Here is a 9,844-nt window from a genome sequence, read left to right as displayed (position 1 = left end):
TCCTTGTCAAGTGCACATGGAACATTCTCCAGGATAGATCACATCTTGGGTCACAAATCAAGCCTCAGTAAATTTAAGAAAATTAAAATCATATCAAAGCATCTTTTCTGACCACAACGCTATGAGATAGAAATGAATTACAGGGGAGAAAACATAAAAAACACAAACACATGGAGGCTAAACAATACATTACTAAATAACCAAGAGATCACTGAAGATATCAAAGAAGACATCAAAAAATACCTAGAGACAAATGACAATGAAAACATGTCGATCCAAAACCTATGGGATGCAGCAAAAGCAGTTCTAAGAGGGAAGTTTATAGCTATACATGCCTACCTCAAAGAACAAGAAAAATCTCAAATAAACAATCTAACCTTACACCTAAAGGAACTAGAGAAAGAAGAACAAAGAAAACCTAAAGTTAGCTGAAGGAAAGAAATCATAAAGATCAGAGCAAAAATAAATGAAATAGAAACAAAGAAAACAATTAGCAAAGATCAATAAAACTAAAAGCTGGTTCTTTGAGAAGATAAACAAGATTGATAAACCATTTGCCAGACTCAACAAGAAAAAGAGGGAGAGAACTCAAATCAGTAAAATTAGAAATGAAAAAGGAGACATTACAACAGACACCGCAGAAATACAAAGCACCCTAAGACTCTACTAGAAGCAACTCTATGTCAATAAAATGGACAACCTGGAAGAAATGGACAAATTCTTAGAAAGGTATAACCTTCCGAGACTGAACCAGGAAGAAACAGAAAATATGAACAGACCAATCACAAGTAATGAAATTGAAGCTGTCATTAAAAATCTTCCAACAAACAAAAGTCCAGGACCAGATGGCTTCACAGGTGAATTCTATCAAACATTTAGAGAACAGCTAACACCCATCCTTCTCAAACTCTTCCAAAAAATTACAGAGGAAGGAACACTTTCAAACTCATTCTATGAGGCCACCATCACCCTGATACCAAAACCAGACAAAGATACCACAAAAAAAGAAAATTACAGACCAATATCACTGATGAATATAGATGCAAAAATCCTCAACACAATACTAGCAAACAGAATCCAACAACACATTAAAAGGATCATACACCATGATCAAGTGGGATTTATCCGAGGTATGCAAGGATTCTTCAATATATGCAAATCAATCAATGTGATACACCATATTAAGAAGTTGAAGAATAAAAACCATATGATCATCTCAATAGTTGCAGAAAAAGCTTATAACAAAATTCAACACCCATTTATGATAACAACTCTCCAGAAAGTGGGCATAGTGAGAACCTACCTCAACATAATAAAGGCCATATGCGACAAACCCACAGCAAACATCATTCTCAACAGTGAAAAACTGAAAGCATTTCCTCTAAGATCAGGAACAAGACAAGGATGTCCACTCTCACCACTATTATTCAACATAGTTTTGGAAGTCCTAGTCATGGCAATCAGAGAAGAAAAAGAAATACAAATTGGAAAAGAAGAAGTAAAACTCTCACTGTTTACAGATGACATGATACTCTACATAGAGAATCCTAAAAATGCCACCAGAAAACTAGTAGAGCTGATCAATGAATTTGGTAAAGTTGCAGGATACAAAATTAATGCACAGAAATCTCTTGCTTTCCTATACACTAATGATGAAAAATCGGAACAAGAAATTAAGGAAACATTCCCATTTACCATTGCAGGAAAAAGAATAAAATACCTAGGAATAAACCTACCTAGGGAGAAAAAAGACCTGTATACAGAAAACTATAAGACACTGATGAAAGAAATTAAAGATGATACCAACAGATGGAGAGACATACCATGTTCTTGGATTGGAAGAATCAGTATTGTGAAAATGACTATACTACCCAAAGCAATCTACAGATTCAATGCAATGCCTATCAAATTACCAATGGCATTTTTTACGGAACTAGAACAAAAAATCTTAAAATTTGTATGGAGACACAAAAGGCCCTGAATAGCCAAAACAGTCTTGAGGGGAAAAAACAGAGCTGGAGGAATCAGAATCCCTGACTTCAGACTATACTACAAAGCTACAGTAATCAAGACAATATGATACTGGCACAAAAACAGAAACATAGATGAATGGAACAAGAAAGAAAGCTCAGAGATAAACCCACGCACCTATGGTCAACTAATCTATGACAAAGAAGGCAAGGATATACAATGGAGAAAAGATCGTCTCTTCAATAAGTGGTGCTGGGAAAACTGGACAGCTACATGCAAAAGAATGAAATTAGAACACTCCCTAACACTAAACAGAAAAGTAAACTCAAAATGGATTTAAGACCTAAATGTAAGACCGGACACTATAAAACTCTTAGAGGAAAACATAGGAAAAACACTCTTTGACATAAATCACATAAATCACAGCAGAATCTTTTACCTCCTAAAGTAATGGAAATAAAAACAAAAATAAACAAATGGAACCTAATGAAACTTAAAAGCTTTTGCACAGCAAAGGAAACCATAAACAATATGGAAAGACAACGCTCAGAATGGGAGAAAATATTTGCAAACGAATCAATGGACAAAGGATTAATCTCCAAAATATATAAACAGCTCATGCAGCTCAATATTAAAAAAACAAACAACCCAATCCAAAAATGGGCAGAAGTCCTAAATAGACATTTCTCCAAAGAAGACATACAGATGGCCAAGAAGCAAATGAAAAACTGCTTAATATCACTAATTATTAGAGAAATGCAAATCAAAACTACAATGAGGTATCACCTCACACCAGTTAGAATGGGCATCACCAGAAAATCTACAAACAACAAATGCTGGAGAGGGTGTGGAGAAAAGGGAACCTTCTTGCACTGTTGGTGGGAATGTAAATTGGTACAGCCACTATGGAGAACAGTATGGAGGTTCCCTAAAAAACTAAAAATAGAATTACCATATGATCCAGCAATTTGACCACTGGGCATATACCCAGAGAAAACCATAATTCAAAAAGACGAATGCACCCCAATGTTCATTGCAGCACTATTTACAATAGCCAGATCATGGAAGCAACCTAAATGCCCATTGACAGATGAATGGATAAAGAAGATGTAGTACATATATACAATGGAATATTACTCATCCATAAGAAGGAACGAAATTGGGTCACATGTTGAGACGTGGTTGGATCTAGAGACTCATACAGAGTGAAGTAAGTCAGAAAGAGAAAAACAAATATCGTATATTAATGCATGTATGTGGAACCTAGAAAAATGGTACAGATGAACCGTTTGCAGGGCAGAAGTTGAGACACAGATGTAGAGAACAAACATATGGACACCAAGGGGGGAAAGCTGTGGCAGGGTGTGGATGGTGGTATGATGAATTAGGTAATTGGGATTGACATGTATACACTGATGTGTATAAAATTGATGACTAATTAGAATGTGTTGTATAAAAAAATAAATTAAAAAAATTTAAAAAACAAAACAAAAAAGTACTGATGTCTGACTCCCACTCCCAGGCATTCTGATTTAATTGGTTTGGGGTGTGACCTGCACACAGGGATATTTTTTCTCTTCAGTTAATTCTAATGTGTGGCAAATTATGGGAACCACTGGGCTATGTCAAAGTGAGAGACAAATGGTCTCTCTGTGACTGAGTGGGAAAACATTCACAGAGCTCATTAGACTATGTAGGAAATTCTTTCTACTGTATTCTTAGCCCAGAAAAGATTATCATATTTCTAAATGCATTATTGGAGACTGTGAAATGGGAGGAAATGGATACTGAAATGGGAAGGGGGAAGACCTGTAAGCTGAAATACTAAGTTTTTTTGATTTTTCCATACACCTTTTTATAGTTCAGTAATTATCAGCATAAAGGCTATGTTAAATATTTCCCAGAAAACTGCCTCACCATCAATATAATTACCGTAGCTACTTTGTTTTCCTTCTCATACAGTAATTTGTTTGACTTGTGTCTTGACAATAAGTCTGACCATTCCAGAAGTTACTCACTGTACATGTTAATCTGCCTTACACTGACTACTTTTAATTTGTCCTTCCATTATGTTGCCCAGTGACACCACCTCTAGGTTTTAAGGGTTTCTTTGTAATTCTGAGTTCTCCCTGGTGACTATGAAATGAACATGATTAAATTTACCAGAGACAGGCTTTAGCAACTGCACTATCCTACGGCTTACCTACTCAGCCCTGGAACCTCAGACGCTTTACTGCCCACACTCCTGGCCGGTGGTTTACTTCAGTCACCTTCTAGGGGTTTTTGGGTTGCACTGAAGCATCCTTTTGAATGGCGTGTGGGCACAGAGAGGAATCCTCTTAGGCTTGTCTTTGGCTTTAGATGGCTGGAACTAATACAGTTGTCTTCCTGGGTTTCTCTGATTTTAGAGTTCAGATGTATGCCTTTAATTAGGACCTGAATTAAACTTGCATGTCAGGGACTCCCAACCTCAGTTAACACCACGTTAGTGTAATGGGGATGAAAGCAGGTTGCAGCTTCTGTTATGTTCCTGTGTCCTTTTCTGACACTCCCTTCTTCCTTCTCTTTTTTTAACCTTAGCTCTAGTCTGGCAAGGGTGTTAAATAGCAAATCATTTGTTAGAATTTTTTTTTAGAGAATTATTTTTTTTAATTAATTAATTTATTTAGGCTGCACCAGGTCTTAGTTGCAGCACATGGAATCTTCGTTGTGGCATGTGGGATTTTTAGTTGCAGCATGTGGACTTCTTAGTTGTGGCATGCATGTGGGATCTACTTCCCTGACCAGGGATCGAACCCGGGCCCCCTACATTGGGAGCATGGAGTCTTACTGGACCACCAGGGAAGTCCCCATTTGTTAGAATTTTTAAAAATTACTCATATAGTATTTAACCTTGGGCCAGGCACTCTTCAAAACAGGTAACAAATGTTACTCATTTAATTCCTGGCAGTCCCTTAAAGATGGGAAAATAGGTTCTGAAAAATTAGGTAAACTTGCCTGAATCACAGAGCAGGTGATAAAGGAGCCAGGATTCCACCCCAGGTGTTTTGGCCCTGGCGTGTTCTTAACCATGAGGCTTTACTTCCACTCCACTTGCTAGATTTAAGGCTAGAGAAGGAAAGTGGGAAACTAATGTTTCTTCGAATTTGGCTTGAAAATGCCTTTTGCCATATTCCCATCCCAAGGTCGGTATGAATGTCCTAGAGGCTGGTTTCCTTACAGTCTCCCTCTCAAAGTAGCAGAAGATAGAGTTCCTGATACTGAGGTGAGGTGTACTACCTTTAATTTTTTTTCTGGGTGTGGGATTTTATTTTTTAGGATGTTTCATGATTCAAATACACTAGTACAGAGAATAGTATAATAGATGTCCTCAAACCCATAGCCCAGCTTCAACAATTACCAATCTGTGGGCCACTCTTATTTCACCTGCAAACACCCTCCCCATTTCCCGGATTAATTTAAACTAATCCCAGACTTAGTTCATCTATAAATGTTTCACCTAGGGATAAAGATCCCTAACCATAACACTATTATCACACATAAACAACTAACATTTTCTTTCTTTTTTAAAAATTAATTTTATTTTATTTATTTTTGGCTGCATTGGGTTTTCTTTGCTGCACGTGGGTTTTCTCTAGATGTGGCAAGTGGGGTCTACTGTTCATGGCGGTACGTAGGCTTCTCATTGCAGTGGCTTCTCTTGTTGTGGAGCACGGGCTCTAGGCACACAGGCTTCAGTAGTTGTGGTGCGTGGGCTCAGTAGTTGTGGCTCGTGGGCTCTAGAGCACAGGCTCAGTAGTTGTGGCGCACAGGCTTGACAACTAACATTTTCTTAATATCAAATATCCTATTGGTGTTAAAATTACTCTGATTTCTCCTGGTGCTTTACAGTTGGTTTGTATGAAACAATCCAGACAAGGATGACCCATTGCATTTAGTCTTTAAGGCTCCTATAATTTTCCCACTGTATTCTTACCACAATTCTGGTCATTTGGCTTGTAGAATTGTCCACATTCTGAACTTAGCAGGTTACTTTCCTATGTCTCCTATAAATGAGTCGTGTGCCCGTTATTAATTGATAGCCTTATTTTGTGGTTCAAGAACTCTGGACCCTGTACACATCTGTGCTTTGCCAACAGAGGGCGCCAGAGGAACACTGCAGAGTTAGCAAGAGGACCGTGTCTTTCTTCAGGTCCTCTGGGAGGATTGGCATGTGGAGCCTGGGATGTTCACCTCAGCAGCCCTCGCGGTTCAGCCACCCTCCAGAAGTTACTTCAGCCCATATTCCCCAGCAAGTTTCTCTGCCACTGGCAGGTTGGCTGTTGCAGTGGCAGCCATGCTCTCCCCTCACAGGTTTGAACCTCAGCCTTGGGAGGGACCCTTGCCTTTAAGTTTCTAAGTTCCTTTCTTGTTCACTCTTCCTCAGCTCTAGGACTAGTGGCTGCTTTCTGTAGTTGCTACTGCTGTACCCTTAAGCACACTCTTTTACCCTTTTTAATTGTTAACCACTTTAACTAGTTAATAATTCTTTATATTTTTCCTGTCTAAATTACTGGTTTAATTTGTTTCCTGACTGAATGCTGGCTGATGAAATGGTACCAGGAATGGTCTCAGGAGACAAATCTTCAAAGATTGGATTTGGGGATTGGTTTGGTGGTACCTTTGGACTCAAGCAAAATGATGAGCTCCTTGCCAGTGGGAAATGGGATACTCATAATCCACGACATGCATTACAGTTCAGCTACCACCTCTGTTTGTGATGAAGTGTCTGCTGAAGCAAGTGCTTTGGGAGCCCCTGGGACTTGGGCTGCACTTGAGTTTTATGGCAGTAATGATGCCTGCAAGGGCTAGTGTGGGGCTGGTTCTCCATGCACTGGAGTGCTTACAAGAAGAAATGACAAGCTCAGGTCCTGAAACTCTCAGCTCAAGTCACCGTCCAAGGACCAGAGAGCATCCATGGCAGCCCTAAGAGAATCATTTCACGGAGCCAGGGAGCTGATGTTGCTGAAAATCAAACAAGACTTAATTGTGCAGGTTGTAGAATTATGACATCAGTTGAATTCACAACCTCATTAAGTTGCTCATGTGAAATTTAGGATATTGACTGGGAGAGATGGAGGAACTTGGAATGGCAAATTCTGGTTGGACTCAGGCTAAACTGAGAGTGTTAAAAAGTCAAGTCTCTCTGAGCCTTCCTTGTCAGTGGACATAGTTTGCCCTCCTGTGTTAGCTGAGGAGGCGAACATTTTCTTGAAAATCCTGAGATTCTTCACTTGGGTCAGAGTGCCTTGCAAAGACATGCTCATTCTCAAGAACTTCTTTGATGCCAGTAATTGTGTCTGACAGGCTCTAGAGTGCAGGCTCAGTAGTTGTGGCGCATGGGTTTAGTTGCTCCGTGGCATGTGGAATCTTCCCGGACCAGGGATCAAACCCGTGTCCCCTGCACTGGCAGGTGGATTCTTAACCACTGTGCCACAAGGGGAGTCCCTTCTGCCCATTTTTTAATCAGATTAGTTTTTTGCTATTGAGTTGCATGGATTCTTATACAATTTGGATATTAACCTTTTATCAGTTATATGGTTTACAAATATTTTCTCCCATTCAGTAGGTTGCCTTTTCATTTTGTGGATGGTTTTCTTTGCTGTGCAGAAGTATTTAGTTCCACTTGTTTATTTTTGCTTTTGGTGTCAAATCCAAAGTATCATCACCAAGACCTATGTCAAGGAGATCACTGCTATGTTTTCTTCCAGGAGTTTTATGGTTTTAGGTCTTACGTTCAGGACTTTAATCCATTTTGAGTATATTTTTGTGTATGGAATAAGATAGTGGTCCAGTTTCATTGTTTTGCATGTGGTTGCTCAGTTTTCCCATCACTATTTATTTATTTATTTACTTATTTATTTATTTATTTTGCGGTACGCGGGCCTCTCACTGTTGTGGCCTCTCCCGTTGCGGAGCACAGGCTCCGGACGCACAGGCTCAGTGACCATGGATCACGGGCCTAGCCGCTCCGCGGCACCTGGGATCTTCCCGGACCGGGGCACGAACCCATGTCCCCTGCATCGGCAGGCGGACTCTCAACAACTGCGCCACCAGGGAAGCCCCTTCCTATCACCATTTATTGAAGAGATTATCTTTCCCCCATTGTATATCCTTAGCACCTTTTTTGTAAGTTAATTGACTATGTATGTGTGGGCTTATTCTGTTCCATTGATCTATGTGTCTGTTTTTAATGTCCGCACCATACTATTTTTTAAAATAAATTTATTTATTTTTGGCTGTGTTGGGTCTTCGTTGCTGTGCGCGGGCTTTCTCTAGTTGTGGCAAGCGGGGGCTACTCTTCATTGAGGTACTCAGGCTTCTTATTGTGGTGGCTTCTTTTACTGTGGAGCACAGGCTCTAGTCACATGGGTTTCAGTAGTTGTGGTGTGCGGGCTCAGTAGCTGTGGCCCACGGGCTCAGCTGCTCCACCGCATGTGGGATCTTCCCAGACCAGGGCTTGAACCCGTGTTCCCTGCATTGACAGGCAGATTCTTAACCACTGAGCCACCAGGGAAGCCCCGCACCATACTATTTTGATGAATATATCTTTGTAATATAGTTTGAAATCAGGAACCATGATGCTTCCAGCTGTGTTATTCTTTCTCAAGTTGCTTTGGCTATTCAGGTCTTTTGTGATTCCATACAAATTTTATGACTACTATATATATGTATAAAATATATTTTATATATATAATATATATTATTCTTTAATCATCAAATTATATATATAATTACATATATATTTTATTGAAATATAGTTGATTTACAATGTTGTGTTAGTTTAAGGGTAGAGCACAGTGATTCAGTCATATAGCTATATATATAGATATATGACAATATATTCTTTTTCAGATTATTTTCCCTTATAAGTTATTACAGCATATTGAGTATATTTTTCTGTGCTATATAGTAGGTCCTTGTTGGTCATCTATTTTATATATAGTAGTGTGTATATATTAATCCCAACTTCCTAATTTATCCCTCCACCACCCCTTTTCCCTTTGGAAATAAGTTTGTTTTCTATGTTTGTGGGTCTATTTCTATTTTGTAAATAAGTTCATTTGTATCTTTTTTAAAAAAAGATTCCACATATAAGCAATATCATATGATATTTGTCTTTGTCTGGCTTACTTCACTTAGTATGACAATCTCTAGGTCCATCCACATTGCTGCAAATGGCATTATTTTACTCTTTTTTATGGCTGAGTAATATTCCATTGTATACATATAACACACACACACACACACACACACACACACACACACACATCTTCTTTACCCATTCATCTGTTCACGGATATTTGTGTGGTTTCCGTATCTTGGCTATTGTAAATAGTGCTGCTATGATAAGTGGGGTGCATGTATCTTTTTGAATTAGAGTTTTTGTCTTTTCTGGATATATGCCTAGGAGTGGGATTGCTGGATCATATGGTAACTCTATTTTTAGTTATTTAAGGAGCCACCATACTGTTTCTCATAGTGGTTGCATCAATTTACATTCCCACCAACAGTGTAAGAGGGTTCCTATTTCTCCACACCCTCTCCAGCATTTATTACTTGTAGACTTCTTCTTTTTTTTTCTTTTTTTGGTCATGTTGCGCAGCATGTGGGATCTTAGTTCCCTTACCAGGGATCAAACCCGCACCCCCTGCATTAGAAGCATGGAGTCTTAACCATTGGACCACCAGGGAATTCTATTTGTAGATTTTTGATGATAGGCATTCTGACTGATGTGAGGTGATAGCTCACTGTGGTTTTGATTTGCATTTCTCCAATAATTAGCGATGTTGGGCATCTTTTCATGTGCTTGTTGGCCATCTGTATGTCTTCT

This window comes from Tursiops truncatus, chromosome 4, assembly GCF_011762595.2.
Source record: "Tursiops truncatus isolate mTurTru1 chromosome 4, mTurTru1.mat.Y, whole genome shotgun sequence".
Lineage (NCBI taxonomy): Eukaryota > Metazoa > Chordata > Mammalia > Artiodactyla > Delphinidae > Tursiops > Tursiops truncatus.
This window is presented reverse-complemented; position numbering follows the sequence as displayed.